Below are 27776 nucleotides of genomic sequence, written 5' to 3' on the forward strand. Positions count from 1 at the left end.
CAGGATCAAGTCCCACGTCGGGCTCCCTGCATGGAGCCTGCTTCTCCTTCTGCCTCTCTCTCTCTCTCTCTCTCTGTATTTCATGAATAAATAAATAAAATATTAAAAAAAAAAAGAAAGCAGACCTGAAACCACCCTACAGCCTGAGGGCACATTTAGCCCATTGTAGCAAAGCCCATCAGATATGCTGGGTAGCTGAAAGTTACCTAATTTCCACCAACCCGGGAGTATGTAAGTAACCTATTAACCTATGTATAACAGTCACAGGCTTTATACAATGCAAAGATGGTTGTAATGATTATGTAATAACCTGAGACCCTCTGCAAGGTATACCATTAAGAGGAATGGGTTGTAAATTGTGTACATAATACATAAAAAGCCACACATAAAAGAAAGTTTGGAAAGAAAAAATGCTAATAGCCATTGCATTTTTGAAGAATAAGTATTTCACAATTTCTTCATATTCGAGGCAACTTAATAGAGCAGAAAGAGCAAAGGTTTTGAAATCACACAGTCCAGAGCTTGAATCCCCACTTAGCAAATCCTTAGCTCTCTGATGTCACAGGTTATTGAACTTCTCGGAGCTTCTGTGTTCTTATTTGCTTCCTTATCTTTATCTTGCTCATCTCAAGTATCTATTGAGTAGATAAACAAGAAAAAATGCATGTAGAACATCCGCAGCTAGTTGTTCTCTATTTTCTTCTTATTATATCACTTAATGTTATTTATAAAGAAAAAATAGAGGAAAAGAAAGGAAGGAAAGATGGAGGGAGTGAGGGAAGAAAGGGATGAGGGCTCCAAGGAGGGAGCAAGGAAGCGATTTTCCTCAAATGAAGTAAGTCACTGTCTTTCTAAGGAGTTACCAAGTGAACACTATTGCAATGATACACCCTCTGTCTAATAATAAAAATACAGATTCTCTTTTGGGTTGGAGTGTCTGATAGTGACAGCCAGTAATATATACTTTTTAAAAGTTCCACGGGAACTGTGACCAGCAGTTATGTCGGGCATCACTGATGGCACTCTGGAAGAACGAGCATCATCTCAAGGGAAGTCTGAAGGTGGATTGTGCAGTAGGTTCTGGAGGTTGGCTGGAGCACACGGCTCTGCCTGCCATGCTTTAGGGTAGCTCTGGTTTCTCAGAAATGACTGTGAAACCAGGCCGGTCTTTTCCATATGTCCATTAGTGAACATGAAGACAGAAGGACAAAGAAGAGTAAGTTAAGAATGAATTGGAAAGTCTATAATCCCCATCCTGTCCTGTTTAAAAAACAAACCCAATGACCCAGATGGGTCTGGTTGGGCTTTTATGCTGGCGGCCGCATCTTGTCATTCATTTCCTGGGCTCTGTGCATAAGTCAGGACAGGATGTCATTGGTCTAAGTGACCTATCAACCAGATGTTTCAGGATGGAGTTTTCTGATGTATAAAGCTTTAGGGACCACAAGGCAAAATGTTAAATGAGTTCGGGGTGAGGATATCTGATCCAAAGCAAGTGCCTCTGTGATTAGGAACCGATCTGCCAACACAATTCTGCGTCTAGGTAGAGTGTGCTTATTGTAAGGATTCCTAAGTCTATTTGCCAGTGAGAACTCCAGAATAATTGTGATCGTCGGGGAAGGGAATGAGTGACTGGTCCCAGCTGCCCTCTGAGGGACTCCCTTTTGTCAGGCAGCTTGGATGGAGCAGCTCTGGGCAGCACCTGTGAATGCGGAGATAAGCACACAGGTGCGCTGGGCCACAGCCCCCCACACAGAGCCAGCATGGGAGGAAAATGGGGGTGATTTCCAGAGCAAAGGGCCAGAGACAGACCTTGTAAACACCAGATCTGGGGGGGGGGGTTAGGCTCTGAATGTCTTTAGCCCCACAAGTCCCTGTCCGTTGGAAATGGTCAGAATTGCTACAATGGTGCAATGGGCACACGTAGGACGTTTTGTGTGATTGGAACAATTTGAATGATTGTGTAAAGCCACGGTGCTTCCTATTTCAATAAGGCTGTTATATCGGAACATATTCCTAAAGGGAAGGATTTGACTCCTGATTCCTCCGACTAAAATCACAAAGCATTGCTTTAGACGTTACAGCTTAAAAAATACATTAAGTACCCGAGACATGTGCTTAGTTTATTAACTACGTGCTAGAGGTCACAAAGATGGTCAGATCCTTAGTCACTCAACTGGGCAAGCTGCCTTTACTCAACTGTTTTGAGAATGAAAATCACACAAAAAAAATAAAGTCAGTGGTTTGAGATAATAATGAACTCTCTCTCTTGAGAGAGATTTCTCTCCTAAGCCTCAGTCACCTTCTTCAATTTCCGTCATTTGTAGAGAAACTGAAAGTGTTCTGATCTTTCAGCACCTCCTTGGAGCTAAAATTTCTGTTCAGGAGGCTGCTTTCTAAGCGAGACAAAGCCTTTTTATTCATCATTTGAGAGAATCATTGGGCTCCTTGGCTTGTTTTGCAACTCCCTTGAACACAAAAGTTGCTGTGACATTTCTTATCACCCTTGTCCCTTGTGAATATTTATCTCCAGTTTTTAAGAAAGCATTGAAACCTCTCTGCAGAATATTCTGACCTCACCACGCCTTTCGAAGCAGGCTTCAGTCACGACTAAGCGCTGGCCACCTTTCATTTCCATTCCTCTCGTTTGTTTTCTGTCTTCTTGGCTGAAAGTGACCTTTATTAGTTACGTAGAACTTCACCCTCCAATATAAATACACAGGCGACCTGGACCCAAAGTCTGAGAAGAGTGAGGAGCGGACATTGGCTAGAGCAAGTGGTCTTCAAGCATCCAGTAGGCTGCGTTTACCCAGGGCTGAGAAGTGTTTGTGCCTTTCTTTGAGGAATGGAGAGCTTTCGGGCTGCTGCTCTTGATGGTTGGACAAATCATTCTAGTAAATTATTTGATTCTTTATTTTGTCATTGTAGACAAAATACTTGAGTTTGGAGGGAAAGTAGTGTTGCCGATAAAAACCCTGAATGTTACTACATTTTCATCTTTGGTGACCAGATGGTAAAATACCAAGTTGGCCTCTGTGCTTTACCACTAATTCTTTTTAGGACAAAACCATGTACCCCACCTGCCTACAGAGCCAGCAGTGCAGATCGTCTATACCTCTAAGGGCATGAGCCACTTGTCTCTGTGGTCATCACACTACCCCGCATGGAAGCATGTGTGTTCCATCAGGGGAGCAGCATGACCTTGGGATGAGGAGTCTTGTGTTGGAACATTGACTCTGGCACAATCTGCTCTGTGCTCAGAACAAGTCACCTTACACTTCTCACCAGGGTTTGTTTGTTTGTTTGTTTAGAATAGGATGATGAGCTACGTGAGTTCTGACTTCCATCCACACCTCCCTTTATCCTGTCCTCACGGAGTTTTTGAGATGAAATGAAGCAGCTCGTACAAAGCACTTTGGTAGCCCTTCTGGCATGCAGACAGTTATTGTCTTCGTCTTTCTAAGAAGCACAAGCATTGTGGATTTCTGTGGTCCTGTGCATTTCTGTGGTCAGGTATGGGATTTAGCTAACCTGCATTATCATGGGCCCTTATGTGTACAGGGACCACGCTATTTACTGGGACGACTATGTTTGCTGTGCTTCTGCTGCTACTGGTCTAGGGGTGGAGAGATCCTCAGGGAACAGGAAGTGCAAATAGGCAAAGAAGGGAGTTGACTCACAGCATTCCACCTAATTACTCACTTGCTTTATCTTCTGCCTAAGAGGTGTTTTCTTTCCTTAGAAATTATTTAAATCAGGCATGGGACGCCTGTCTGGACTTATTTGCAAATTATATGGACTATTCCTCTTTATTTTGCCTCAGGTCCTACTCACATTGTAACATTGTACTTTGGCACATAGGTGGATACTGACATATTTCCCAGGAGCATCTTCACAGGTGTGCAGTACCCTTCATTGCATGTCAGTTTGATGACCGAATAAATGAAGGCATTGTTGGTCAACATTTTAGTTCTTCTTTATTTTATTTTTTATTTATTTTATTTTATTTTATTTTATTTTATTTTATTTTATTTTTATTTATTTATTCATGAGAGAGAGAGAGGCAGAGACACAGGCAGATGGAGAACAGGCTCCATGCAGGGAGCCCGACGTGGGACTCGATCCCGGGTCTCCAGGATCACACCCTAGGCTGAAGGCAGGTGCTAAACCGCTGAGCCACCCTGGCTGCCCTTTAGTTCTTCTTTAAATGATGGTAAATCAAGAGTTCAGGATTCTTATTTTCACCCATGACTTTATTTAATTAAAACTAACTTTTAGGTGTCTATTTTCTGAACAAGGGAGTTATTTCATTTCATGTCTTTAACAATGAAGCCACTTGTGTTTTGATCTTCCAAAACATTCAATTTCTGTATATAAATTTTATCTTTAAGAGCTTAACCTGCTTCTAAAACAAGGGCACTTTTCCCCTGTGCCTCACAGTTCTTTGGGAATAAGAAATGAAAATGCACTGGGGCTAGAAATCTGAATTTCAGCTCCGGCCCTATTGTTTATCTTATCATTTCTGGCTTTTCTAGGGGTAGAGTGAAAGAAAACTTCTCCTCCTACCCAAAATAACTCACATAATTTTTTGAGAATCAAATAAAAAAATGTGTGAAGCTTTGAAAACTATGAGGAACTGCCTAGTTATACATACTCATTTGCAAATAAAATTCACTGCAGAGGGGAGATTCATCAGTTGCATGCCGTAGGTATAGACTTCTGTTTCTATTTGTGAATGTGACTCTGTAATTGAGTTTTGTTATTCTTGTTATGAAACTGTGTTATAAACCTGTAGTATATTTATTCCAGAAATATAATTTGTTACGAGATAATTAAACGTAACAAATATATTCCAAAGTCACCATTAATGAAGTATTTTTAGAACAACTGAGCAACTATCCTCATTTCTTTTTTAAAAATGTGAGAATTCTTTACTAGAGTTCTGTTTAAGTCTATCCAGTGATACCCTAATGACATGCCAAGAAGCAGTGATTTGTATTCCACTCAAGGTCCTCAGTATTGATGACATCTATTCCCACTTCTGGCTAATAGGAAGGTGTCGACAAAATTGAATTCCAGTGAGCTTTCCTCAGGTTAGCTACAAAAAAAGCATTGCACACAAACCATAATACTTGAGCAACCATTTATTCAACAAATATTGGCTGTCAGGTATATTCCAGAATGGATTTAGGGCCTAGGAATTCAGAAATAACATCCACACAGCCTTTGCCCTCCGGGAAAACTCTGTCTCCTGGGGAGGAGTGGATGAATAACATCTAAAGAAACAAGAATGATACCTTGCAGCAGATATCAGGATCCAGGTATGGAGAAGGGAGTGTGGGAGCAGTGAGGACAGCATCGTTTGTGCTCTGGAGTCTTGATAAAAATTTGTCCTAAACAGTAAACTCTCCAGTGGATGTGGACAATGATGCTACCTCGTGTTACATAGCTGCTAACATAACATAATCGGGGAATTCTCAGGAAGCATCCTCTCTGATTTTAGCAGGAACTGCTTGTGAGCAGATACGTGGACCTGCTAGAATGATTTTAAGACCAAAGAGAAATGGGGTTGAGTGTGAGTGACTGCCAGATATATCTTAAAGCTCCATGGCAGCATTTCAGAAAGTTATCGACGTGATGAGCCCCGGCTGATGTATGGAAGTGTTGAATCACGATATCATACACCTGAGACTACAAGACTAATATGTTAACTAACTAGAATTAAAGTGAAAACTTAAAAAAAAAAAAAAGACAAAAAAATACCGTCTGTTCTCATTGGCTGCTCCCTCTCCTCCCACTTCAACTAGACCTCTATGGAGTGAGTTTCGAGCTTTCTTGGCATGCCATCCTATTTGATTGCAGGGTGTATTGAAAAATAACAAGGAAATGCCCATTTCAAATGATTGACTCATAGACTCTATGAGTCCAGAATACCTCCTTAGACCTTACTGTTGCCCTGGAAGGAATCTTACCACAAGTTCTATTTGAGTAGCAAGTGAGGGCATTATGTGCATCATGTGGCCCACAGAGTGCCCACTCTCTCTTCTAAATAACATCCTTCGAAGTATTGAGGATGATAGGTCTACTCTAACCAAATATCTCCAGTTCCTTCAACTTATTTGTTTAGTGACTTCATTTATAACTCTCTTTAGCCATCATAGTATTTTTAATATGTTCTTTTTTTGTCATTTTTAAGGTTTATTTATTTACTTAAGTAATCTGTACAGTTATGGAGCTCGAACTCATGACCCCGAGATCAAGAGTCACATGCTCTTCTGACCAAGTCAGCCAGGCACCCCAATATGTTCTTCTAAACTTACTAATATTCCTCTTAAAATGAAATCTGTTAATTAAGAATATCAGATGTAAATGATGGGAACCCAATTCAAATTGATAAAAGTAAATAAAAGCCAAACAAAAACCAAGGTGGGAGATAACATAGATTCATGAAGCTACAGAATCCAAGAATGGAGCAGTCTTCAGCCATGAGTAAATCCAGGTGCTCTAATGATGTCGTCAGGAATCGATCAGACTTTGTATTTCGTGTGTAGATTGATTCTCATGTAGGCTGTCTCCAATGAGTAAAAAAGAAGGGCTTCTAGGAGGCTGAGACTGGCATTTGGCAAACCCCAGAGGAAAAAACCACCTGTTTCGTATGAGTTCCAGTAAAGGAGCTGGGATTGAGTTGAATTGCAGTGGACTGGGTCATTTGCCCAAGAAAATGAGGCTTGAATCACATGCCTACTCTTGGAAATGAATTTAAATGAATTCTAAGCACATGGATTGAAAGTTCAGAAGGAGTAGCTTTGATTTCTGGAAGAAGGGAGGATGAATGCTCATAAGGGCAGAAGCAACGCATGTCTGCCACATACACCACTGCAGGTCTTGACCTCATCCCTGGGAACTCACGCCAGCAGATGTGCCACAGAGAAGCATTAATGACACTCAGGATAGTGGCACTCTTCCAGAATTTGAATTCCACTAATCCCACTTACCCTGTAGTCATCAAAATCACTACCTTGGCAAAGAACAAACTTCTCTCATCCCTTTGGAAAGAATTGTACACAACTGATGAATAATAAACATGGCAGAAATGGAAGGGAAGTAAAGAAGCGGCTGTCATGTACTTCCCTGTGTGATGTTTTTAATCCTAATTTAAAATTTTTGAAAGGATGAGCTTTATTATTCGACTGGCCCTGACATTCAAGAGTCTCTTCTCATCTTTACCCACATTTTATGTTAAAAATTCTAATACTTGAAATCAGAACTCCATCTTTGACTTCCAGATTTAACTAAAACTGATAATCTCATTTAATTATATCTTATCTGCTCGTTTAACTCTTTAATGTTTCCCTTCTTTCCTGGACCCTGTTCAGGATTCCTCAAGCTTTTTTCCCCTTTACCTTGGAGAGTATGGTTTTTTCTGATGGTTCTGCTCCATGCAAGGTATTATGGAAAAGTTAATTTCTAGCCTACGGACATATTTTTTAAAATTTTATGTTCAGGTAGAGTGGCTATGAGCACAAAAAGGAAAATGAAAGGTACCCTAAAACCAGCCTTTCTTGACAAAGAGAAAAGTCCAAGGGAAGAGGATGTGTTCTGTGCATACAGATCCTGGTGGCAACCTCGTAGATGGTGAGCCAGAGAAGACCATTGACCACGCCTTTAAAAGTCGGAAGATTCTCAGTGCATTAACTGAGAATTTACAGCAACAGAAATTGGGGCTAAATTGAGTTTAGCTGTGTATTACCTGCAACCAAAGGATTTCCTAAATGAGTTAAAAACCTATCAAAGCCAGTTAATATTTCAACTATTCAGAGAGCCAACTGTTCTCCAGTACACAATGCTGTAGGTGACCCGTTTAGAAATAATTGAAAGGCTACATAGGATGAAACTCCGTCTTTTCTTAAAATGTGAATAAAGGATCTCTGTGTCCCCAGATATCAGACTTCATCCTCTGTTCCTTCTTACCTGGCGTATGATGTGACATAGTTCTTCCAAGTAGCTGCTGAGAATATACTTCTCCCACTGACGGGGTTTTTCCAGGCACACCCCTTGAGCAGAACCTCCCACAGCTTCTACGAGAAGTCAGGGAGGCTTGTTAAGATGATGATGAATGGACCTGGTAAAGGTCCAGGTCACAGGTGACCAGTTGCTCCGGCGCCGATGCCCAGGGAAACAAAAGGGTATTGAAAACCACATCCATCTCCAGACCTCCAGAGCCTTGAATTTCCTTCACTCTTTTTCTATCAATCCTCTCCTTACCCATTCCTGTCCTCAATTTATTTCTTCTACCATTTCCTCTTAAACGGCTTTTAAGCACAATAGGCAGGGAACAAAAGTGAACATAAAATCCATTATGTGGGTCGGATACATTTTACATTGTCTGCTTTGATTTTAAACTTCAGCTTAATTTAATATTTAAGTACAGTTCAGAAAAACTGCGTGTGTTTGCATCTTAGTTATTTTTTCTCCTGTGGGTTGGTGATTTTCAGGCTGAGCCAGTTCCTTAAAATCACCGACATTCATAGCTTAGACTGGTTACATTTACTGTATGTGTCTGAAAATAGTAGCATGGGGTTTCTTTAAATAACTTACCATTCAGGCCTCAAATAAACTCAGGCTGGCCTTCTTTTATATTCATCTCCCGTAGTGTGATCAGTTTAATGAAAGAGGCGGGATAAACTTGATCGGATTATTAAAATCTTCCCCAAAGTAATCTGACACGGACCAGAATCCTATCCCAGTGACTGGGGGAGACCAGGTGTGAGACACAACAACTGCTAAAGGTGAGAACAGTTTTCCGAGGTATGACATCTTATACCGCATCATAGTTACCAGCTGCATAGTGCATGGAGTACACAGGAGAGGGGTCACGTTGATTAAAGCAGAGTCGGTGAGGGAGCGGGGTGTGAGCAGGACCTGGCTAGCTCATCCTCTCCCCTCCAGCGGCCCCCTCCCTCCATGCAAGTCCCCATACCATCCCCAGGCATCATCTTGGGAAGCCAAAGAGCCCCGCAGAACAGTGGGTAGAGAGCTAGGCGGTTGGAGGTGATGCATGATGAAGCAGGAATATGTCACCTGAGCCCAACTTTGTCTTGACATCGTTCAAGGATAGATCAGAGCAGAGGTTCTTCACTTGAAAAATGCATGGAGGGAATCCCTGGGCGGCTCATTGGTTTAGCTCCTGCCTTTGACCCAGGGCAAGATCCTGGAGTCCCGGGATCAAGTTCCACTTCAGGCTTTTTGCATGGGGCCTGCTTGTGCCTCTGCCTGTGTCCCTGCCTCTCTCTCTCTCTCTGTATGCCTCTCATGAAAAAATAAATCAAATCTCAAAAAAAAAAAAAAGTTTGAAAAATGCATGGAACGCTCACTGTGACTTCTAGTGAGCATTGCACCTCTGAGGCCCAATTCCTAAGGGTGTGGTTTGCTGCATCTTACAGCTTTGGAAACTGTACTATAAGCTGCTTGAGCCGCTACTAGGCACCTGCTACCAAAACTGCCTTTTAAGAGAGACACTGGTCCAAAGTTTCTTCTCAATGGTCCTCTGAATGACTTCTTTCATGAAGAAGAGCATCTTTGGTTCCTTAGATTTTTTTCTTTCTTCTTTTCAGGTGTTTGGGTGGTGTTTGTCCCCGACGCACCACCCACCCTGACCTACAGATGCGCAGAGACACAGACAGAGCCAGGGGGTCGTCTCCTGTGAGTGCTGGTCTGGCACGGGCCACAGGCTCAGCCTGCTGCGAACTGCAGATACCCGGGAACTCTAACGTGTCCCCATCCTAAGCCAGCTCAGTGGTGGCCCTACTTAACCACGACTTGGAGGGAGGGAACAGTATTCTTTCCCATAAACGACTAGGCTACATTGAGTTTAGACGAACGCGCCTTAAGGAGTTTGCTTTTATTTTCAGTCTCAAATATGAAATGCCAATCCAACAGCGGTCCAAAGAAAAACTGGTTAAAATCCTGCCAGTCTGCTGTTGTCAAATCACCCCATGCTAAGAATACCTCAAGTTTCTGAAGGGAAAGTCATTGTTTCTGGTGTCTACGGAGCTGCACCCCTGCACCCCACACACGGAAGGCGTGACAATTATTGTTCCAGGGGGAGTGATTCACTGGTTAAGGTAAACACGCGGTACATGCCTAGTGAATTATTTTGAGTCGCTGAAGTTCTGTTGAAACATATAATTGGAGTGTGAACTTACCAGGTACATCGGAAGCTGGAAATGACTGCATGGGGCACCTGGGTGGCTCAGGGTATGAAGCATCTGACTTGGGCTCAGGTCATGACCTTGGGGTCTTGGGCTTGAGTCCCCGCAGCATCGGGCTCCCTGCTCCATGGTGGGGGGGTGTCTCCTTCTCCCTCTGCCCCTCCTTCTGTGATCTCTCTCTCTCACTCCCTGTCAAATAAATAAATAAAATCTTGGGGGAAAAAAAAAAAAACAATGACCAAATACAAATCATATTTCCCAGGAAGACATAACTATGTGAGCTACGGCTAAAAATCTATACATTAGAAGGATCTACTTAATTAAAATTTTATCTTCTTTTTGGGTACTTAAAATATGTGAAGGCAAAAACCATGATTTTTAATACAGCCAGGTGTTTTCTCACTAAGAAACGCAAGAAAGGGTTTCCTTTAATTCTGCTAATATATTGGAACATTCTCGCTAACCAGTAAGAACCAGTCTGTTCACAGATTTTGGTTTCACTTGTAATGTACTCAGTCCCTTTAGCACAGGTGGACTTGAGTCTCAGGAACTTCACCTCCGTAATCTTTGCTGGGTGCATTTGGCTCCAACATGGCTTTGTTTTTTTTTTTGTTGTTTTGTTTTGTTTTTTTTTTTTTTTTTAAGACTTGAGTCTTTCAGAGTAATTTTAGGTTCACAGGAAAATTAAGGGGAAAAGTTCAGAGATTTCCCTTCCGCCCCTGACCCGCACACAGGCACAGCCTTCCTCACTCTCCACGTGCCCACCAGAGTGGTGCGTTTGTTACAGTCAATGAACGTACATTGACTCATCACCATCATCATCACCCAAAGTCTATACCTGACATTCGGGTTCACTCTTGGTGCTAGACATTCTTCAGGTTTGGAGAAAATGTAGTGACGTGTCCGTACTTAGGGTATCATAGTATCCAAGTAGTTTCACTGCCCTGAAAATCCTTCTGCTCCACCGTCCATCCCTCCTTCCTCCCACTGCTGGTGACCACCGAGCTCTTTATTGTCCCCACCGAGCTCTTTATTGTCTATAGTTCTGCTTTTTCCAGAAATGTCATGGAATTGGGATCACACAGCATGGAGCCTTTTCATACTGGCTTTGGCCCCTCAGGAATACGCATTTAAGTTCCCTCCATGTCTTTTTGGCTTGATAGCTCATTTCTTTCCAGTGCTGAGTAATACTCCATTATAGATGTGTCATAGTTCTTGGCTGATCCACCTACTGAAGGGCATCGTGCTGCTTCTGCCATTTGGAAATTATGAATAAACCTGCTATAATTATCCACGTGCTTTCTGTGTGGACCTGAGTTTTCAGCTTCTTTGGGTACACGGCAAGGGGTGCAACTGCTGGATCATATGGCAAAAATGTGTAGTTTAATGATCAAGCATCAAACTGTCTTCCAGGGCGGTCGTACCATTTTGCATTTTGTGTGGCTTTCTTCGTCTACCCTGGAAACTCACCCTTGCTCTCAGTGCTGGGGCCCAAATGCCACCGTCCGTGCTGCCGGAATCCACGTCTGGGGCTGTGTGTTAACATGCAGATCGTTACCACTTGGCCGATGAGACAGGCCACTGAGGATTGATCTGCTTTGTGCCTGTCGGGCCTGCACACTCCGGAGGAAATCTGCAGCCCCCACCTGCTGTGTGACCATGTGGGCTTTTTCTTTTTTGTATATATATTTACTGTGGGCTTTTTTGTTTCTTTTTTTGTGTGACAAAACCTCAAGCTTCAAGATATGCCTTTCCTTTTGTGCTTCCCTATCTTTTTCTATCTTTTTCTTTCTTTCTTCTTCTTCTTTTTTTTTTTTTTTTTTTTTTTTTGCAGAGAATAGAAGTGGGAAATATAGAAATGCCTTATTGCTTTGACCCCAGTAACTGCGCAGTGGCTGGTACAGCCGAATGCAGAGCACAGCTGCTCAGGGTCACTGCTCTAAACGTGGATGCTGCTGTGCAAATGCAGGACCGGGTCCTGAAATGCAGCTCAGAGCCAAGAAGAAGCAGAGAGAGAGAGAGATAGAGAGAGAGACCGTGTGAGGTGGAGAGGAAGGCAGTATTTATCTTGATCCGTTTCTTCACGGCCCTCTTGTTAACTTTATCACTATTATTACTCCTAATATGGCCAGCCCCTTTGCACTCTGTTTATAGATGCAGCGACGTGCCATTCGGGGTAATAGCGAGGGGGACCCAGCTTGCTGAATCAGCGGCCCCAGCTGGCACACCAATCTCTTAATTATACCCCGAGCCTTTTGGAGACAAAAGCTTGTTTTACTGCAGAACCAATCCGCTTGACATTTTACCAATGACAGGGCGCTCTTTCTTTCTCTTCGTGAGGCCACGCATCCCTAATTACAGTTTTCCTAAAATTTTTTTCACGTGTTAAGATCCTTCTTATGTAAAGGTAACAAATGCAAACCACCTTGTGATTTTTCTCCTGTGAGTTACCACCCAGATTTAAAGTTTAGAGCGAACAAAACCAAGAGGACAGCAATTAGCAGAGACCTGTGGCGTCCAGCCCTCCCTTCTCTCTCATCCTTCAGAGTGATTTCCATGGGGAGGGTTAGTGGCCTGCAGGCTCATCAGTGGTTCAGGCAAAAACACTTCTTTGCCTGCTTCTGCTAAAACCTGCCCAAATCCATTGTGTTTATTGCAGGAAAGCTTGGAAAGCTTCTTTTTTTCCAAGTAAGCTGAGACAGGAAATGTAGATATGGCTCTTTTAAAAAAAAGTTATTTATTCATGTGAGACACAGAGAGAGGCAGAGACACAGGCAGAGGGAGAAGCAGGCTCCCTGTGGGGAACAGAATGTGGGACTCGATTCCAGGACCCCAGGATCACGCCCTGAACCAAAGGCAAACACTCACCATTGAGCTACCAGGGTGCCCCTGATACTGCTTTTAGGAACATTTTTTTCCTTATCCTCGATGTGATTTTCATGGCATGGGGCAGAGAGCATTAGCTGTGAGCTGCTCTTTCAGAGCAGGGATCCTGGTGCATTAGTGGGAAGGTGTACTCACAGAGATGAGGATTCCAGGTCAAAAAATAGCCAGGTTACCAGACAGTCTAGTAACTGGCATTTTCATGGCTTCAAGATGTTAAGGTGGGCTGGATCACGCTACAGCCAAGATGCCATAGCAGTGACAGCCGCGTAGACTTCAGAGCTACCCTGGGATCCTTGGGAGACCAACGGAGAACCCTGTTCATGGCCTGAGATGTGCAATGCACTCAGGGAAACCACTGAGCGGTTTCTCAACTCTTGATAAATCTTCAGTGGCCTCCAGGATTTAGTCTTTAAAGTACTCAGGTGTCCAGTTAACCTGGAAAAATAATTCTGGAAGGATGGATTGTGGTGATAGGCAGGGATGTTACTTCACAACAAAATTTAGATTTTGCCCTGGGTGTGAACAGTTGGGTATTCAATATTAGTTTAATTTATTCCTAGGCATGTAGGTATGTGGATAATTGAAGTGATTTATGATGTTCTCATATTTGTGACTGCTCACATAGAGCTGAGTGTGTAATGTGTGGCATCGCATGGATAATCATAAATCTCTGTTCATCTGGAGTTACGTATTGTTCGGCTCTGTGCAGACTCCATGCCAAAGTGCCGTAGACTGGGTAGCTCGTGGACAGCAGGCACTGCTCTGTCGCAGCTCTGGGGGCTGCAGCTCCACAGTCCCAGCATCTGCAGATTTCGTGTCTGGTGAAAGCTCATGCTCTGGTTCAAACACCACTGTCTTCTTGCTGTGATCTCAGGGAGTCAGGGTGGGTAGGCATGAGGGGGCTCCCTAGGGTCTGTTTTATAAGGACACTGACCCCATCATGCAGGCTGCACCCTCCAGACCTCATCACCCCTGGAAAGTCCCATCTCTGAAGACCATCAGCCTAGGTTTCCACACGGATCTTGGCAGGGACACAAAAGTGTTGTCCATCACAGTAACACGTTCGCAAAAGAATAGAATGTAGGAGGAGGTTGGTCTACACTGAGCCTTATTCAAAGAAATTCATCTTTCAGAACCTAGTTCTGAGCACAGACAGTGATGTGCTGTGTGTGAAGAGGGGCTCAAGTGGTGTGTGCTTGCCCACGGCTTACACCTGCATTGCCTGTGACAGTCCCAGGTTGGGTCAACATAGAGACAGTATTTGAAGTCACCTGTCCCAGTGCCAGGCTGCAGAGGGAAGAAAATGAATAGACGGTTTGTGTGCATGTCGTATTTGTGCTTATAAAACCATAAAACTACAAAGAGAGGAAGAAGAAAGCCACCTAGAGTTGACCTGTGTCTACTCACCACTGTAGACGGTGAGCATGAGTTGGCAGCAGGCTGAAGAGAAGGGACAGCCATTCAGGAATAATTATCCTAAAGTTGACCAGCAGGTCAGTTCATTAGGCCCCAGCTCTGGGCTTCCGCTCTATCCTCAAGCCCTCTGCACGATCTGACCGGCCGGAGCACACACCTCTCTCTCTGCATTCCTGCAGGATGCGGGAGGAGGAGGGTGGGGAGTGCACAAAAGCGCACGTCCAATTTGAATCGGACACCTGTAATGAGTTTTCCAGAAGCATCTCACCAAGACTTCCTCTTACATCATTAGTCACTACTACGTTGGGTGGCCAAATATTTTAATTGTGCAAACTCAGACACTTTTGAAAGCACCATGTGGATCATTATTGATAATTGTGTCAGCTCATCAGGCTGGAAAAGATACTCTTACAGGCAAACCTGAATATATAGTCTTTGAGTTGAGTGCTTTGCTGCCCCAAATAAACCATGTCCTGTGTGAGTAAAGGGGGAGGGAATATGGCCATCGGTTGGGTGACAGGCAGGTCTACCACAAAGCCCATCTCCAGCAATGTTTCCTACAGGTGACTGAAAAATCAGCTGCTTAATATCATTCCTTCCTGTCTTCTCTCTTTCCCTGTTAAGGAAACTACATGGTCAGTCCCTAACACTTTAGTCTTAATGATTCGGGCAGAGCATGGTCTCCTACCAGTAGCACGGATGAGGCTATCCTGAAAACACGGCCATTATAGGGACAGGAGAGACGGGGGTATTTCTTCTGTTGCAAACTTAAGGTGTGGGTAGAAGGAGGCCTGGGTCAGGGACACCCAAATGGGGGAGAAGATGGGTAGTGTTATCTAGCCATTAACTTATCACCCCGCCCCACCTCACCAGCTGATTTTGTGGGAAGGAGACTGAGGCTGCTAATTTGGGGCTAACCTAATCTGACAGCTACAGCAGTAGAGACATTTAGGATATTAGGTTAATAGGAGCACCACGCAGAACATTGACAGCCGTACTTGGGAATAATGAATCAATCTGTTGGATCCGTATCCAATTAGAAATGATTACTACGCAGCTTGTCTTTTCACTTGTTCATTAGGAGAAGTGGCTGCCCTTCATGGTGGACAGCTCAGTGCAAAAAGCATGAAAGGCAGCATGTATAGGGCGTCTTGGTGGAGGACAGGCCCTTGTGTTTCATCATGGTGGGGAATTCATTCTGGGCTCCCAGCACTGGCAGCTCCACTTGTTGGGGAGCTGAGTGGACACCGAAGCCCTGAAGTCTCAGTAGCTTGGCACCTCACTCTGAGTGGGAGCAACTGGCAAAGAGGGTTTCCAACTAACTTAGTATTTATTTTTTTTTATTTTTATTTTTTTTTTATTTTCTAACTTAGTATTTAAAGCACAGACCCTGTAACTCCTCGTAAAGTCAAAACACAGCATGCAGCTCCAGGTGTGGCATACTGTGACCCAGACAATGGACCTGAGTCTGATGAAGGCCTTAGAGTGACTTGAGTTTATGGGAATGTGGGGGCCAAGGGACGATTGAAATCTCCCTGGAGGGAACAAACAGAGCAATCTAGAGCGTGGGCTTCTCCAGGCCAGCAGCCTGGTTTCTTCAGCACGTCAGCACCACGGGAAGAAGAAAGGGAGACTGGGGTAAGATGGAAGGAACTAGAGAACCACAGCAACCAGTGAGCGTGTGGGCTTCTTTGGAATGTGGCTTGTGTGGGGGGGAAACCCCTAATACAACCTTGTCCAGGCCTCCCTTGAACCTGGAATAAGGATTCTGCGTTAGCTCGCATTGTTAATTTTGTTAGGTATAATTTTGTTAGGTATTAGCTTTTCGTGTTTACATCAAAAAGCTTTCCTTTTAAGAGACGTGTACTTATGTACGGAGGGAACTACATGCTGATGTCTGCGATTTGCTCTAAAACGCATCGGAAAAGAAAATGAAAGGAAGTAAGGAGTTTGAACCAGTGTGGCGCCATTCTGGGAAGTGGCCAGTCTGGCTCATAGGCCCCTGTGGGTTCCTTATGCCCGGTGTTCAACATTTTCTTATTCTTTTCATATTTTGATTTTTTAAAATATTATATCCCTACAGAGCATTTCAGCTCTGAGGTTCTGTATGATTGAAGTACTGTCTGCCCTGCTGACCTAGGACAGTACTGGCGATGTGGCTAGAGGAATGTCTTAAGGGATTCTAAAAATCTACCTGGGAAATTGAGTGGTTGGAGGTTTTAATTGCTTCACAGAATTCTCTACTTGACTCGATTGTTGGAGGTTTGCCAATAATGAAATAATAGCATATATATTTATATAATATATAAGTATCAGTGCCTGTATATACGCACACACATATAACGTCCTTCAGAGAACTCTGAGTGATAGCTGATGCTCAGGTAACTTCCTACCTGAGCTTCTACCTCTGTGCTTTTGCAAACACCAGCGGAAAATGGCCCCTGCTTAGCTCCGAGAAGCTTTGGAGTCAGAACCAAGAGATATAAACATCTCTGTGCTACTAAACACCCTAGCCCGGTGGCCCTGGACAAGCTCTGTACTCGCTGGGCTTCAGTCTACTTCTCTATAGTTATAAATACAACAAGACCTACTGATTTGTCTTGCCACCAATTGGTGGTTTAACATATGCAAAACATCCAAGGCAGTATCAGCCCTAAGAATGAGAATTCCCTGCTCCTAAGAGCTCTCAGACGTAGCCTCCAAATTTAAAAATTGATTTTATTGATGTGTAGTTTATATGCAATAAAATGTATCCATTACAGGTCACCAGTCTGGTCAAGATCTAGAACATTTCCATCACCTGTCAAAGCGACCTGTGCTTCTTTGCAGATTGTCTGTCCTCTTCCCTGCGTGGATCCTGGCAACCACCCCTCTGCTGTCTGTCATTGCAGATGAATCTGGCCTCAGCTGGGATTTCACAAAAATAAACCCTACCTTGGGCGTGGTGTCCTGTGTGTGGCTTCTTTCACTGAATTAAATGTTCTGGGATCCATCCGTGACACTGCACATCATCAGTAGTACGTTGGTGGTATCCCACGATAGAGAGAAATCCCAATTTGTTCACGCATTCACAATGTGATAGATATTTCAATTGTTTCCAGTTTGGGGCTATTATGCTTGAGAAAGTGTATGTGTAACTTAAGTGATAAGTGTAGGTTTCACTTTATAAGAAATGTCCCCACTGTTTTCCAAAGTGGCTGTGCCTTCAGATGTGGGAGGGGTCCATTTGTTCCATGCTTCCGCCGCACATTTTAGGTTCTTGCTTATGTGTTCATTTGACAGATGGTTTAGTAGGTAAGTGGAATCCTGGTGTGATTTTCTTTATTTTTAAAAATTTTATTTATTTTTTTAAGAGAGTGAGAGATATCACACGAGCAGGGAGTAGATGGAGAGGGAGAAGCAGATTCTCTGCTGAGCAGGGAGCCTGATGTGAGGCTCGATCCCAGGACCCCAAGATCATGACCTGAGCCAAAGACAGACATTTCACCGACTGAGCCCCCTAGATGCCTCCCAACCCCCTATGGTTTTAATCTGGGTTTGTCTGATGACTACTGGTATTAATGAGCATCGTCATGTGTTTCTGGACCAACTTTCTTGGGCTAAAGTGTTTGATCAAATCTCTTCCCTAAATGTCAGATATCTGGATTTTAAGTATTCATCCCCCAATCTGTGCTTGTGCTTTCATGATGTTACTAATGCAGAATTTTAAAATTTTGGTGAAGTCCGACTTACCCATATTTAAATTTTATAGATTATTCTCTTGTATCCTACCCATGAGATCTTTGCATAGGATGGCATGAGAACAAAGGTTTTCTCCTATGTTTGCTTTCAGGAGTTCAATAACTTCAGATTTTATGTTTGGTCCCATGGCTCATTTGTGTGTAATGAGAAGTGAGTTAGGTTTTCTTTTCCATTGGGTTATAGAGCTATTCCAGAACGATTTGTTGAAAATACCATCTTTTTCCGTCGAATTAGTTTAGCACTTTTGTAAAAAATCAAATATATATATATATATATATATATATAATTTCTATTTCCAACTTCTCTGTTCTGTTTCATTGTCCACATTTCCATCTTCGCATCAGCATTGTGCTGTCTTGATTACTGCAGCTTTATCGTAAGTCTTAAAATCAGTCAAGGCAAGTCTTCCAGCCTGGAAACCACATAAAGAAAGCAGGACTAAGGGGATACGAGCATCGTGCTCTAGAATAGCCTCTCTCACTAACTAGCTGTGTGAACCCTGAGCTCACAGAGCCTCTCCGTGATTGAGGTCAAGTTCTAAGAATTGAAAAGGACTTTGGAGCTACCCTCAGTGTCTTCCCCTGTTACATAATGATGCCAGTGACAAGCAGTGTGCATGCAGCACCCCCCTGAGTGCCCAATATGGTCCCCAGAATCAGGCACATGTCCCTCACCTTCATGTTCTGAGGCACATCAAATTGTTTTTCCGGTTTAGCCGTGAAGGTACCGGAGCACAGAGACGAAGTGAGTTGCCCAAGGTCACATAATTAGGACACAATCAAGCCGATACTTGGACTCTCCCTTGTGCAGTTGCTGTGAACAGCTAATAAGGAACACAGGCGATGTTAGGGTTTGACAGAATGTGCTGATACACAATGGGTTATTTACACAACATGGTAGTTTCTCAAGCTGTAATTTAGCAATACAAGATGTGTTTCTCTGATAGAGGCAAGAAGAGGAAGGAGCGCCTGTGGAGGAGACCGCACATACATCTGATACAGCTACACCCAAGTAGGTATTATTTCCATCTTTGGAGATGTTTCCAGTAGGTGACCATTTAGTTCTTTATTGACATAACTTTTTTTGACTCAAAATCAACATACTAATGTCTAGGTTATAGTTTGGCCATGATCTGTGACCTGAAAATGAGATCACCTGAAACCAGTCCTGGCATCACCACCGGCTCACGCCGAGCCTGTGAGCACGCTCGTACGGCTGTGTATGGCACCTCCATTCCTTGAACTCGGCGCTTTGCTTTCAGAAGGCCTGTCCTGGTGCTGCATCTCTAGGATGCAGAACACAGTCAAGGGTGCAGATTTGCAAAGCCTCAAGGCAGGCCCCCAGTCATACATCGTCTAAATGCCAAACAGTGTTGTGCAGCTTACTGACAAATCTTCAACAAGCTCAAAGGATACAAGTGAGATTTCTTTTCTCTTTACCATGTGAAAATATCTTTCCTTCTGTAATATTCTTGATCTAGTCAAGTTTCTCCTGGAGTGGACGCAACGCATGGGGCATTGTCATCTCATGCCACCATATTTGTCTTCTAGAACCAAAGCCCATTGGAGGACTGGGAGTAGAGTTGCACACATCCCAGCTAAATTCTAGCCCTCTCATCTGGAAGCTGGTGCTTTCTTTTATCTGGTTCTCCGACTCCCTGCACCCAGAGAAACAGCTCAAGATCTAAAGCGCTTACTCATTTAATGGAAAAAGGCAGGTGGCAGGGGTGGTGAAATAGTGGGGAAGCCAGATACGAAAAATAAAGTGAAAAGGTAGTTTAAAAATATCTGATTTGCTGTATGCCCCAGCCCCAGCCTTTGTTGCTCTTCTTTGGGGACACGTAGAAACACAACTACGATCCTCTGTTGCGGGTTTTTATCCAAGCTCTAAGTGTGAACTCCTCCCCGGTTAGTGCTCAAACCTGGGACAGTAAAATCTTGGCATCTCCAGTGTAACAAAGACCACAGCGAAAGCTTTTATCAGATAAATTATTAATCATTGCAGTAGATCCCCCTTGACATCAAGAGAGCCAGAAAAATCAATTCGTCTCCATCCCGGGTGCACTGGTGGCTGTTTCGCTCCGTAATGTAGGTCAAACTCGTATCCAATGCTCTAGACCAGGAACATGGGGTCCAATATAGGATTATGTGATTGAAGGTGGTCCTCTCCTGCCCCTGCAAGGGATGGGTTCCAAATACAGAGCCCAGGGAAGCAGCAGCAGTGGTGGGGGGCTCTGAGCAGGGAGCTGAAAGCCCCCCACCTAAGTGGACATCACCTCTGCGGTTGCTGGAGCATTCGGTAGCGATGTACAGAGAATCCACAGCATCCGCCTCCCACCAACCCCCAGGGCTGTTCCTGCCGGGAAGGGGCCCGCCAGTGAGCGGCGTGGAGATGGGGCACCGTGCGTCTAACCCGGGTTTACCACTGCAAGAGGTGAAAATGAAGATTTTTTTTTCCTCCAGAGGGAGCACCGGAATAGAAGTCTTGTAGCCTTTGGATGTTTTTGAGAGGGGGAGAGCAAAGGGGAAGGATGCTGGATCCATTTCTCTTAATACAAAACAAACCGGGCCAGCAGGCTAGCGTGGTTAAAAATAAACTTCAGCTGGGGTCTCCCTGTGTCTTGCTGCTGCTCATGTCAGTAGAAACCAACCCTTTAGAATAAAAAGACCAGGGAGTGGCGTTGTTCCTTTTTACCAGTGAGCCCTGTACGTGGCCCATCTGGTTGGGAAATAAGGTCAGGAGACCACGTCGGGGCTCTGTGTGGGCTGCATGGGGGGGTGCCCGCCTGCACCCTGCTGCACACGTGTCCCTAAGTGCATCCTCAGGCCCCTGCACTCAGGGCTCCCCAGGCCTCTCCAAACATGCACACAGCTGTGGAGAGCCAGCCAGGCTCCCAGGAAGCCTCGTAGCTGCTCAGGTGTCGCTGTTCTGGGGGCTCTGGCTGCTGCCGCAGCGTGTGCCACACGTGTGCGCATCAGCCGTGGGCCACGACCTTGCTGGGCATCCTCTGAGCTGGTCAGGCATCTGGTGAGCTGGCCAAGCGTGCAGGGCACTGAATCCAGGGAAGACCAGGACTGGCCTGACAAAACCAGTCCAGCCACTGGCACTGAGGGTCTGTGCATCCTCCCAGACCAGCCCCCAGGGAGGCCGGCGGGGAGCAGGGGGTCAGCCCGCCTGGGTTCAAGAGCCCCATTGCAGCTGGGGCACTTGAACCCTGCAGCTGGAGATCCTGTAGGCCTCAGCTTGCAAACCATAGGATGTGCATCTGGTAGATGCAAAGAGCAAGATGGTACGTGACATCTTCATTCACTACTATTAAGGAACGAGCCGTGAGGGACCCCAGAACTCAGTGAGTAAAACACGTGTCTGGGGTCCACGGAGTCTGTGGATCAGGGGATGACGTAGCCAGAGCGGCCAGCTCTCCTCTGGGCCTCAGTGTGAGGGTCTGGGAGACGTGGCCCGACGCCTTTCCCACGGATCCTAGCGGATGCTGGCCACTGGCCGGGACTTCAGCTGGGCTGTGGGTGGCCCTTAGGGCTGAAGCGGGTTCCCTCCAAATCCACCTGCTGAAGCCCCAAGCCCAGGCTCTCGGGCAGGACCTGTCTTTGGAGAGAGGGTCTTCAAGGAGGAAGTTAAGTTAAACGAGGTCCTCTGGTGGGTCCTCATGGGGTGTGACCGTTGTGTTTATAACAGGTTAGGAGACAGGCATGCCCGGAGGGAAGCCCGCGTGAGGACCCGGGACAACACAAGCTTTCAGTACCGTCCCGGACTGACGAAGGCCACCTGTCGACAGCCTGGGCCTGTCCCCTGAGTCCGGGCTCTTATGCCCGTTTACTTCTTCTCATTTCCACTCGAATCTCATGCAGGGCCTGGCACAAAGTAGGTGCTACCTAGTTACTGAGTAAATCGTAGCAATTATGAATGATACCTTGCTCTTGCATAAAAAACAAAATGCTGGAGTATATTGCAATCATTTCTTAGGTAACCTTTGGGACTGCCCAATGTTCTCATACTGCAAGAGTTAGCCCTTGAACCCGAACACCCTCCTGCTCATGCATCATTGGCCTAAGTGTGTAAACGTTGCGCACACCCATCTCCTCCCTCCTGGGTTTCCATAAGTGACGGCTGACCGAATGCTTGCTGATGCTGGTCTTTGATCCAGCTTCCTCACAGCCACCTGAAATGGGGGCTGGAAACCCACCAAGATCTTCCTCTCATCCTTCGTGCCTCCAGAGGAGCTTGAGGATGCCAGGCTACCCCGGCCTGCATCTCTGGCCTCACCAACCCCCACCTACCCTCTGCTTCAGTTAAAAACTCTCCCCTTTATCCTTTAGGGCACTTTCAGCTGGGACCCCGGACCCTCCAAGCTGCTGGTAGGAGGCGTTGCCTCGCATCTCCTTTGTGATAAACTGTCTTCTGCACCAAACCGTGAGCTCGCCGAGGAACGTTACCGGATGAGTCACTATTTGTAACGGGCTCAAAACCATGCCTGCTAGTGCTAAACGTGACTTAATTGTTGAAAAGTTGAATGAAAAGAACTGCATATAGTTTGAGTTTTCACCCTCTCTTTGGGGAGCAGCCCAGTGGGCTGCCAGTGGATGACGTCTAAGGGGATGAAGGAGGCCCACAAAATGCGGGTTACCATGATAAGGAATGGAGGTCATTGCATGAGTCACAAAAGGCTTGACTTCTAGAGAAATATTTCGGTCAATGCACTCTGATTACCTTCACTGTGTCCCGGCCCCCTGGAGCCCTCAGCCCTCCTCATGATCCCTGAGCGAGGTTCTCCGGGGCTCTTCACAGGGCCTCTGCCTGTGAGGTCTGCTCGTGGAGCCCGTTCAGAGGTCTGCCGCCGGCCTGTTTTGTAGGAGGCCTGTCCTTCCGGCAGGTTTACAAGGCCTCGGATGCACTTTCCCCCACGCAGGCTCAGCAATGCACCCATTATCCTACATGTTTACCCTACGTTGGCTCATCTAATTATTTTTGCCATCTAGGCCTTGTGGGATTGATCACAGTTTGTGAATTAGTGGGGCCTGAAATCATCAGGTTTTTCAGGATCTTTAATTATCTGTAAAGGTGGCAGGATAATTGCCTCATTTAAGGCAAGACAAAGGGAATTAGTTAAACACAAGAAAATGAGACACAGAGGTTGGGTCTGAGAAATGGTTAAGTCTCTACAAATGTGGATTCACATTCAGGACTGCACCCAAGGGCCGGTTCTGATCCCAACAGGTCTCTGCTTATGAGCCCTGCCTACGTGTGATGGCCCTCGTCGATTTTTGTGCCATGGAGGCTCAGGCTACGGAAAAATCTCTTACAGAGCCTGTCCAGGCTCCGATGCTCCAGGTTTGTGATTTTATTACCATCGTTTTCTGAAGTGAGGAAGAGGGAGTTCCTATTGAAATGACCTACTGCCAAAGAAAGGGTTCCGCAGAAGTGCGACACCTAAAAATAAGTATTCCAGGAATTATCAATTGTTTTCATGCTAAATTTACTTAATCGCACACACACACATGCACACGGCTTTCATTCACATCTAAAAACGCTTTCCAGTCCATGTAGGTCACATTTTTTTTCTCCGTTCTTTTGATGAACTTCTGTGTGCACACCCATCATCATAAAAACCTTGTTTTTAAAAGAAAACAAGGCATTGTTCGAACGATCTTGCTCAGTAAGCTATTCTCGACTTTGCTAAGCATGGAGACCAGGTCTGGTTTCTTCGGTGACCTGTCCTGTCTGCCCAGCTTCTGGCCTCTGGCTGAACTGGCCCCCATGGGCTCTGGAGGACCCAGTGTGGGTGTGATGAGCAAATCTGTGTTCAGGGGAATAGTGTGGAATTGGGAGCCTGAAACTGGCCCTGTTGGGAGCTTCACATCATAGACATCAGCAAACACTACAGCGAGGGCTCTATCATCACTCCCAGAGCCGGTGGTTGTTTGAAGATATTTTATTTATTTATTTGAGAAACAGCACAAGCAGGGGGAGGGGCAGAGGAAGAGGGAGAAGCAGACTCCTCATTGAGCAGGGAGCCCAACATGGGGCTCGATCCCAGGACCCTGAGATCATGACCTGAGCCGAAGGCAGGTGCTTCACCGACTGAGCCACCCGGGCGCCCCCAGAGCTGGTTGTTAAACACTATCGCCCAGACCATGGCCCAAGCCCATGTGCACAGTCCTGCTCGCTCAATATTTACACCGAGTAAAGAATCACAAATGTGTATGACTGCAGATAAACTTTGCTGACAGGAAAAGTGAAGCAGTTTGAAACTGTTCCAGATTATCACGTATCCATTTTATTCCATTTTGGTAAGATCATGACATGTCACCACTAAGAAGGCATGACATCTTCACATTTTGCAAGCTAGCTACGGAGACTCAAGATTCTCCGTAAGGAATCAGTCAATGGAAAGTTTTAAATCTAAGAACATAACACATCGGTCTCGAAAAATGTCTTCAGGACAGAAACCCAGACCTTTGTGGAAGCCCAGCTTTGAGGTGTGGTGTCTTAGCATCTTCCCAGAGCTGACTTTGGTCCTCAACCAGCATGACCTTCTGGACTAAAGCCGATGTGAGACCACATCGGCCAACAAATGATTTTTTTATATATATTTTTTGAAAACCAAATTGGCATTCTGCAATTAAATTAACGGGTGACTCTATATGCAAGCACCTGTGTAGTTTGGACTGTGTTTTAATCGTAGTTCATTGGCCCCGGGGCCGATTTCTTTCTTAGAGAAGGAGACGCATTCTCATGGACTACCATAAAAATCAGTTTTCCACTCCCTGTCCTCTAAATTTTGACTATATTTTTTCATTTGTTCCTTGGATTTTATTTATTTATTTATTTATTTATTTATTTATTGTTCTCTGGATTTTAAACTTCCACAGGTCCAGAGTGCCTGTAGAGTGTGGGTGATGACCTGCTTATCACCACTCTGCTCGTCACCTCCACCTCCTTGTGGCTGGGTTCACCATTGTCCCTCTCCTGGCAAGACCTTTATAGACTTTAGTACATGAAAAAGTGTTAGGTAGGGCACCCCCCTGCGCCCCCACCCCGCCCAAGTGGCTCAGTGGATGGAGCATCTGCCTTTGCCTCAGGTCATGATCTCAGGGTCCTGGGATGGAGCTCTGCATCATCAGACTCCCTGCTCAGTGAGAAGTCTGCTTCTCTCCCTCCCACTCCCCCTGTCTGCACTCTCTCTTGCTCTCTCACTCACTCTCAAAATAAATAAGATCTAAGAAAAAAAAAAAAAAACAGAAAAAAATTTTTAGTTCACTATAAAGAGGAGAAGATAACTCCACCAATACTTCGTAAGCATATTACCCAGCTACCTAAATTCGCTGAATTTTTCTGCCTGTATTACCTTCCGGATTAATTAAACAAAATACACATATGATCTCCACCTAGGCCCCTGCCCAAAAAAGGGGGAGGAGCATTCATTACGTATTGATTTCAATGACTTCTGAAAGGTTTGAGAAAAAGAACAGTGTTCTTTGGTATCCCTTCCTGCCATGCTCCCACGCAAGCCTCCCCTTCTCTGTGCCTGTTTCCTCCTCGCCCTGACTGGAAATGTTGGAGCATCACAGGTCATGGATCTGGGATCCCCATTTATCTCCATGCACCACTTATAAATGCATCTAATTCTATAGTTTTAAGTACTCCAGGAGTTTACGATTCTCAGATATCTCTACTCCAAACTTTTCTCCACATGCTTATATCCAGTTGCCTACGTGGCCAATCTGAACCCTACAGTATTATTGCCTCTCAGTTGTCCCATCTCAGAAAATGCATCCATATCTGTAGTTCCTGCTACAAAGCCTGCTTCCAAAGCATGTCTCAAATCTGTGCTCTGCTAGCACATCATCGTCTGCCTGAACCATCAGGTCAGCTCCCTGTGTGGTCTTCCTTCTCCATTCCTATGCCTCCTGTATTACTCTCCACAAAGCAGAGGGGGTGAGCCATGAAAAATTATAATGAGGTAGTATCGATTCCTTTCATACCATGCAATTGCTTCTCCTTGCCTAACCTGAGAGGTCTGTATGGTGGCCACTGTCACCCATCTGTGTTTCCACTGCTCCTTGCTACCTTATTGTTCATCCTACCCCATCACCCTGGGACTTCTGATGTTTCCCAAACAACTCAAGCTTGTTCCTGCCTTAGAGCCCTTAAATGAGTCACTTCCTCCTCTTTAAGTGATTTTTAAAATTTTTAATTTCTTTTTTTTTTACGTATTTTCACACACACTCTTGTCTTTCACGTCTTAGCATGAACATCACTTCTCAGAGAGGTGCCTTCTGAGGACACAATCTTACATAGCCTGCTGAATCATCCTCACATTGCCCTGGTTTGTTGTAATCAGGCCACTCCTCTCCATCTGATGTTAAAGGTTTCATTTGTGTGTGTGGTCCAACTCTCTCCCTTCTGGTGGAAGCTCCTTGAGATAGACTTGTCTGCTTACTCATTGTGGCATCCCTAGAGTCTAGAACAGTGTCCGATTCTTATTAGGGGCTCAATCCAGGTATAGAGGAGTAGATATATTAATGACTATTTCTTCGGTTTCAGTGGAATCTTGGATTGGATTAAATGTAAGAGAGAAGAACAAACTTCACTGATGTTCAGCTTTTGTCAAAGAGATGATCCCTAGCTTGATCATATTTATCATATCTGTCCCACTCTTTACGTGTATGCACACACACATACGCAGATAACTGCATGACAACTTCCTGGGCTATTTTGTGTGTGTGGTATGTTAAGACCATCTTTCAATCAATATCCTGATCATATGTAAACTTAGAAGAATCATAAAATATAAAATATGAATAGGATAGAAGTGAGAAGGAAGGGTTGTAAGAAAGAAAAGAAAAGAAAATGTTTGCTTTTCAAAGAGCAGAGAAAGAAATTCATCTGTGTGATTACGGGTTCATTTCATCTCCTTTTACTTCTAAGAGATTTCTGGAAACTATGGGATTTCAAAGTCATGTTCTGTAGTTGGAAATTCTGAGTGATATAAATAAGTCTCAGTAGGAAATAAAGTGACTGATAGACATAAATAGGAAAGAAATGTTCTTGGATTGATATTTCCAAAAGTTTTCCAAACCAACTTCACATCTTGGCCTAAGTGCATATAATCAGAATTCCCATCAGCTGACTCGGGCCAGTTAGGGCAAAACAAATGGCAGTTTGAACCACTCCTTACATTGCCAAGACATGTAGATGGTCTCTAAGAATTTGGCAATATAAGTAGCAAAGGGAAATAATCCAAACGTAATACATGTTGCAAAGATATGGGGGAGAGAATTCTAGAAAGGAGTATTTCACCGTGATAAGGGCAGCAGAAAAAAATACAAAAATAATGATCAACAGTCTAAACACACACACACACACACACACACACACACACACACACAAAACAACAACAAAAACAAATCCAACTATTACAATTAGATTCAGGGCTCTTACACAGCAGGATCCTTATTCCAGCAGGGAAATGTCACTTCTTCCATAGCAAAGAGAAGGACTGGA

At 44.6% G+C, this 27776-nt stretch overlaps 1 protein-coding gene across 5 annotated transcripts in view; it reads left to right on the forward strand.

The window, feature by feature from the left end:
• The window catches only part of LOC125753653 (uncharacterized), a 175552-nt gene that overhangs the window by 55949 nt on the left and 91827 nt on the right, over positions 1-27776 (forward strand). The window contains exon 2 of one of the 5 annotated variants that reach the window (XR_007405969.1): positions 22589-23600. The exons of the other annotated variants lie outside the window; for them this stretch is intronic. The gene's annotated coding sequence lies outside the window, so the exon portion shown is untranslated. The remainder of the gene's footprint in view (positions 1-22588; positions 23601-27776) is intronic. 5 annotated transcript variants of the gene reach the window in all.

The sequence above is a fragment of the Canis lupus genome, chromosome 2 (assembly GCF_003254725.2).
Source record: "Canis lupus dingo isolate Sandy chromosome 2, ASM325472v2, whole genome shotgun sequence".
NCBI classification, from domain to species: Eukaryota; Metazoa; Chordata; class Mammalia; order Carnivora; family Canidae; genus Canis; species Canis lupus.